The sequence below is a fragment of the Odontomachus brunneus genome, unplaced genomic scaffold (genome assembly GCF_010583005.1).
Source record: "Odontomachus brunneus isolate Ranch 3 - 2012 unplaced genomic scaffold, Obru_v1 Obru_scaffold_217, whole genome shotgun sequence".
Taxonomy (NCBI): Eukaryota; Metazoa; Arthropoda; class Insecta; order Hymenoptera; family Formicidae; genus Odontomachus; species Odontomachus brunneus.
The window spans coordinates 414,407-422,190 of NW_022639667.1; the positions used below are offsets into that span (position 1 = coordinate 414,407).

Here is a 7,784-nt window from a genome sequence, read left to right on the forward strand (position 1 = left end):
CTACTCCCTAACACAATCTACACAAGGGGGAAGGGGGGCATATGAGGACAACTTTTATCCAAGGGAGCTCAGTATCAGAGTTCTCAGCCCTGATGCAAACTGCAACGTTTGCGAAACGTCGGCACATCGTTGATTCAAGACACGGCTCCATTCCGGAAACTATACCTAGACATTGTATCAATGGCCGTGAAAGCCTCAAATCTAGTAAAATATTTCAATATACTTTCCTTAATCTATTTTGATTCCCTTATAGAATTATCATACTAAGAATTATTGATAATTACTTATTATCCAGTATTTTTAATACTGAAAATAAATAATTATCAATGATTCTTAGTATGATATTTCTATAAGGGTTAATAATGATTTTGCACTGAATTTTTCTAAATTTGTACCAAAATATCCGAGAAAAAATATCTCTTGGACGTCTCTTGGATGTCTTATATGACGTCTTTCGGATGTTCAATATGGCGTTCTATAAGACGTCTAAAATCGGGACATTACCCGACAAAAACAGGTACGTTGTCTCCACATGAATCCACGTAGTTTACATGGAATACGTGGACTTCAACTTCAACTTCAATATTTGGCTCTATGCCTTTCTAAGAGTAGTGCCCCAACGTCATTTTTCCCATTAAAGATCTATATCGAGAGTAAAGTCTTGGAAAATTCCAAGACACGTTCCAAAAAATCACACGGTCCGAACGTGTTCGAACACGTCTTGTCGTGACAGCAGTTAGGCCGAGACTTGGAATACGTGGACGGACATGTATCCACGAAATATCGATATAGATGCAACGTTGATTTGTCCCCGATAAATCGAGGTATTTTATCTTCAACGTAAATTTTATGTTAGTCACCCCTAACAGCACGCGACGTACTGCGTATCATCCCATTTTCGTACTCATTGTACTGTGATCATTTGTGACGTACTAAGTTGAACGCTAGAACGTCACTTATAGTATCATTCGGTTTTCTTTCACGTGCGAATGTTCTCTCAGATTTCACTCAGGGATACGGAATGATACGTATGCTTTTCTATCGCGTGCGTACATTCTCAGGTTTGACTGAAATGATACGTATGCATTTGTATCGCGCGCGTATTTACTCAGAACGTACTCATTCGATCGCAGTACATATGAGAACATTCTGAGATGATCGCAATATACGCATTGCGATCTACTCAGAATGTCCTCAGAACGTCCCCGTGCTGTTAGGGTTATACTGTTTTTTCGGAGAAAATAATCTCTTTAGATTTAATATTCGTACTTGTTTAATTTTGTGGTTCTTTTTTATTTAATTAAAATATTATATTTTTAAACGAAATATCATTTTTTAAAATGATGAAAATAAAACTTTTATTTCGTTCAAAGAAACCATGTCATTTGATGCTCTTATAGAAATATCATACTAAGAATCATTGATAATTACTTATTTTTAGTATTAAAAATACTGGATAATAAGTAATTATCAATGATTCTTAGTATGATATTTCTATAAGGGTGAAACAACTATTGTTTTAAATAATATTTTTTAAGCGTTTCTCTCAAAATTTAGTAATTCGATTTGTTTAATTTGGATTTTCTTAAATTTTTTAATTTTTTTTTGTTTAGATTAATCATTATAACATTTTGTTAAAAATGTAAAAGTAATTATCACTGGTTCACTACTTTACATTAATATTCATCGCATATCGAATGTTGCGTTGTTTCAATATCTATCAGCAAATTATCCAATGAACAACAAGTAAAAATTATGTAACTATTATTTGGTGTTTGCTAAGTATGTTATAATATACTATGAACACTTTAAGGATACGTTATATATGCGTTAATCGTAAGAATATCGTTGGAGTCATTGGGAATCGCCGCGTGCCGCTCGATCGTCAGGTTAAGCACAACACTTTTAACGGAGTCAGGACAGAATGGTGACCGGTGGTATACCGCTTGGGATTGAAATTATCGCAGAAGGATTCACGAAAGTTTGGAATATATTTAACAACCTTCGATATCTAGTAGTTTATGAGAAATGAGAAAATTAGAAATATATAAGTATATTTTTCTAAACATGATGATTTTCTCATTTTTTACCTTCGCATAATAATTCTCAGTATTTCATTACTATTAATATTCAACAGTGATTTTATTATCAGTATTCACCAGAAATTAAGTACTGGCCAAAAAATTACTGAATTATTGGTAATATTTAATCACTAATAATTTTTCAGTATTTCTTAGTATGATATTTCTATAAGGGATATACGTGATGTACTGAAACCTTTCCGTTTTCATTCCGTTCTGAGACTGCCGACATCGCTGCGAACGTTCGCACGACATTCGCAGCGAAATTCTATAGTAGCTGCTACCCCAGACATAGGGACGTACTCAGAACGTACTCAGTCGATCGCAGTACATATGAGAACATTCTGAGATGATCGCAATATACGCATTGCGATCTACTCAGAACGTCCCCGTGTTGTTAGGGACATCCCCATACCCAAGTAGAACAAGCGAACGCAATGACGCCAAAATGGGTAAAAAAAATGACCGAATCGTGATTGAAAAGTGAATTTTTCAGTCATTTTCTCATTTTGACATTATGTTGACATCAATGTGATTTGATGTTCTGGACAATACAGCTTTTATTATAATAGAAGAGCACCTCAATAGCGTAAGTTGCAATTGACTGCAAATACAGATTCTATTGGCTACAGATTATAATGATTCATTACACTACAGATTTAATAATTCATCAAATCATACTATGCCCATCTATGTAGTCTACGTAAATTACGTAAATTCGACGTGTATATAACGTAATAAAAAAATTTTACTATAAAAATTTTAAGACCGAAATGGAATGTGCGGTATTTCGTAGACCTCACTTTATTAGTTAAGGTTTAAATTAACAATAAATATATGAAAAATATAATTTTTATTAAAATTAAATCATAAAAAATTATTTTACTGCTTTAATTGCAATATATATATAGAAAATATAAGACGTTTATCGATTGAAGAAGTAGTGTAGTGTCTAAAGCAATAGGTTCATAATCCAAAAGTGCTTCAGGTCCAAGTTCGAATCCCAGTGTTAGTGAGAATTTTTAAGTGTGATATAACATTTGGAATCAAGTAATCTTAAATTTCAAATAAAATCAGCAAACGCTGACTAGTTCTTTATTTTAACCAATTTGCTAATATTTGTAAAAAAGTAAAACTGTTTGCGCTTTTTTCTTTGTACATTCTATGAATATTCCGGAATATTTTGGAATATTCTTGGAATGTTAATTTTAGATTCTAGGAACATTTTATAAATATTCCAGGAATATCTAATTTTTACTGAGAAAATGCCCATCCACGTGATTCATATAAATTACGTGGATTCGACGTGGATATCTGTTTTCTTTTCCACGTGGATTCTAGTATCGGATAATCCACTCGATGTTCCCACGTGTATGTCGACATCGATGATCCACGTGATAGCGACGTGGATTCTACGTACCTGTTTTTGTCGGGTAGACGTCTTAAAGATGTCATTAAGACGTTCCGAAATAATAGAACGCTCCTTTATAGAGTTAACTAATAGTGAAATATTAATGGCACATAAGGAGCTAGCACGGATGTCTTAGTGCTATTAAATACTAATATAATTTTAATATTAATATGATTGTAGGAGGATAAAAATGTCCAGTATGTCAAACGCACATATCGAAATTTTCTCTTCGACTAACGTACGCGGAGAATCAACCTTCCATACTTAGACCGATCCTTGAGTCCCAAATTTAAATATATATTTTAATTAAAATCCCAAACCCCCATTAAACTGAAGACTCAAATAGATTCCTTTTTTATATATGTTGCGAAAAAACTGCCTCCGCCAGGACTCGAACCTGGAACCTCCCCACTTTCCGGGCGGGACGCCTTTCCATTCGGCCACCGAGGCTTCGACAGTAATCTCGCAACACAATGTTTATAAATTCTCTAAGATGTAAGGTGAGAGAGGGATTTTAATTAAAATATATATTTAAATTTGGGACTCAAAGATCGGTCTAAGTATGGAAGGTTGATTCTCGTACGTTAGTCGAAGAGAAAATTTCGATATGTGCGTTTGACATACTAGACATTTTTATCTTCCCACAATCATATTAATATTAAAATTATATTAGTATTTAATAGCACTAAGACATCCGTGCTAGCTCCTTATGTGCCATTAATATTTCACTATTAGTTAACTCATTAAGACGTCTTTTTGTTAAATGAATAGGACGTCCACAAATTTCTTAGGCGTCTTTTAGACATCTTTAAGACATCTTAATATTCTTTGAGACTGTGGAGATAGATGTCTGGTGGAGCTATAAATAATCTATGGACATCTAATGGAGGTTTTTTTTCGTGTGGGCCTGAGCGTGCAAAACCTCAGTCCTGTTATTGGTGAAATATAATCGCTTCCCATTTAAAAACTATTATAGCCTCGATATTTTTGTATCAAAGTTTTCGTTTTAAAATGTTCTAAAGAATCTGCTATTAAAATAACATCCCGTAGTTTCGGGACACCCTATATAATAGTGAATTTGGTTGCTTGCACTAGTGCGTACTGAATGCGCATTAAGGCTTGTTCATATCTTTATAGAAATATCATACTAAGAATCATTGATAATTACTTATTTTCAGTATTAAAAATACTGGATAATAAGTAATTATCAATGATTCTTAGTATGATATTTCTATAAGGGTAGTATGTTATTATATTTAAAGATTGTCTTAAATAAATTTTCAAATATTTTTAATCGTAATATGATATGTACAACATCCTTATGAATCATTTTATTAACTAAAATGTTTTTAAATATGTATTTAAGACACGATCTTAAATATAAGAATGTACTGTAAACAAGTCTTAACGCGCACTAAGTGCAAGCTATCGAATTCGCTATAAGAGTCTGGCCACTGACCGTTTATATTCTTATTGGCTGCATTTAATTTTTATAATAAAAGGGCAGCACCAATAAGAAGTAGGACAAAAAAAGGCAAATTTAAACAGAGGAAGGATATTATAAATGACGGAATACTTATAATCATAGATGTTTAATTATCGTAACAGTCAGTTTATTAGTATAATAATCATTTATAAACTTAATAATTTAAAAAGTAATGTCTTTTTTATTAATTTTTTATATTCATGTCATTTTCCTTGTAGGATCTGTTGGTAACGGTCACATAGAAAATCCGTTTTGATAATAATTTTTGCATCCAATAACACAGCAGTTCGGTATTTTGACTCCTGCCTATATACATTTGTATTTTAATTATTTATAATCATATAATTTATCAATAACTTCTTAAAGTTAGAACTCTAAGTTTCCTCCATTCATTTGAGATATGTTCTATATAGTACTCTTATAGAAATATCATACTAAGAATCATTGATAATTACTTATTTTCAGTATTAAAAATACTGGATAATAAGTAATTATCAATGATTCTTAGTATGATATTTCTATAAAGGTAGGAATGTCCCAAATATATCATAAGGATATCTTGAAGATATCGCATATCCAAAATATATTTTTAGGATATCCCTACGATATATTTTGGATATTTCTGCTGTGTGGGATAATATATATTTTACTATACATTCATTTAATATGCAAGTAACGATATAATAGTTTCACTTACTTCAAAGATGAATTAATTCTTCATTTACAATAGTGTAAAACAATCATAAAAACATATTATTAACACACGGAATTATTTCACAATGTGACCGACGCCATTTTATTACAAAACCTGTCTGAGTGGCCAGCATAAACATAGTAAGTATAGACCGAGTGTTAAGTTCAAGCACCGACGAGGTACTAGAAAAGACCGTCGGCCTTATGGGCTTTAGCGACACAAAAAAATCTCATCGTACATTTTTATATTTCATCCTTTTCTTATATCCTATATTCTTACTGTTATAAAAAAAATTAATTAAAATAATATAATTCTATAATAAGTGCCTCATGCTCCATAAACCACTCCTACCCACACATCGTCTCGTCTCTTTCTACGTCTGTCAATACGATTTCGGCACAATGCTCTGTCCATAATGTAAATATAAAGGTGTACTATTGTGCATGAGACGTCACGCGTAGTTTCCAGACAACACAGGACATCCATAGGACATCCATTTCATGTCCATTTTACGTCCGTATGTCCAGGGATATAAAGTGGACGGCCACAGGACATCCAATTTTGAACATAAAACGGATATCTTCATCAGTATATCTTATGGATTTTTTATATATGTCCAAAATGAAACAAAATTCAGAATATGTTAGAGAACGGTTTTATATATGTTTTAACAGTGTACTCAGATAACACACAATATTTATAATAAAGATTCACAAATATTTATTTCGAATTATTTTTTAAAAATATTATATAAATATTTTATAAATATTTATATACATAAAAAAAGTATCAAAATTAAAGTATTTTTATTCAAAATATTATTAAAATATAGGCTAAATATTTTATACAATATTTATAGTAAACAAAAAATAAATATTTGTAATAATATTTTGTAAATATTCCTATAAATATTATATATGAAAAAATTAATGTAATTATTTATAATTATTAAATTAATGAAGAAATTAGAAGATTAAAATTTAAATTGGTAACGTATATTAAAAAAAATTCTTTAAATCAAAGAAATATATTTGGTTAAATATAATTTCTTAACTTAAAAAATATTTCTTACACTTTAAAAAACGTAATAAACATAAAGTAATATTTTTTTTAATTTGTAAAATAAGCTGTAAAATTATGAATTTCTAGAAAAAAAAATGATCTCCTTACAAGAAGAAAATTTTTTAAATATAAAAATTGTGTTTAAATAAATATTTTCTCGTTTTAAAGTAAATAAAGTACAAGTAAATCAATTTATAAATCTAAATAAATTATTTTCTAATATTAAAAGTATCTTTTTGGGTTTCAAATTAAAGTTTCTTTTATCATCAGAAAACAATTTATTTAAATTTACAAAATGATTTATTTGTATTTTATTTACTTTTAAAACAAGTAAATATTTTTTAAATATACTTTCTACATATTTTTTAAACATACATTTTACATTTAAAAAGATCTATTCTCTTCTTTTAAATAAATAAATAAATAATTTGTTTTCGTACATGGATACAATATATGTATTGTAACGTCCGGATCTATTTTAGAACATTAATAATATATTATTATAGACCGGGAGGCCGACTTGTCTGATTTCAGACATCACTAGACATTTTATCCCTATGTTACTAGATGTAAGTACGTGCGCATATGTATATTCGCGAACGTTAAAACATTATAATTAAAATGCCGAATGCTGCGTGCTGCTGGAGAGTCTTGAAATCGATGGATCGACCTAAAAAAACCGTTATCGCTCAGTGCGATAAGCTAACATAAACAGGAGCATGAAAGCCGAATCCCAAACACCACTCAGAACACCGACGCGGTGACATCATGCAAAGGAATAAATCTCTTCCCTCGCCATAACTCCATGGACCAATCGGAGAACGACTCTCAGCGACAAAGCGACATATAAAAACGCGCGCATTTGTAGAGAAGTCAATTATTCTCTTCTCATAATTAGTCTCTGGTAGCTTTCGTGTACCTATTCAGAATATTATAATTAGTCGTAAAATCCGACTGTGTTGCAATTACTTTTGCCCTTCATATTTCAAACGTTGCGAAATCAAAATTCTGAATCGCGGGCCGCATCAACCCGCGTAGTATCGGAACATC

At 30.9% G+C, this 7,784-nt stretch overlaps 1 non-coding gene across 1 annotated transcript; it reads right to left on the reverse strand.

The window, feature by feature from the left end:
- Positions 1–3,868: 3,868 nt before the first annotated feature.
- Trnas-gga lies at positions 3,869–3,942 on the reverse strand. The gene has a single exon. It is a non-coding gene; the product is annotated as a tRNA-Ser (tRNA).
- Between the last annotated feature and the right edge of the window lie 3,842 nt (positions 3,943–7,784).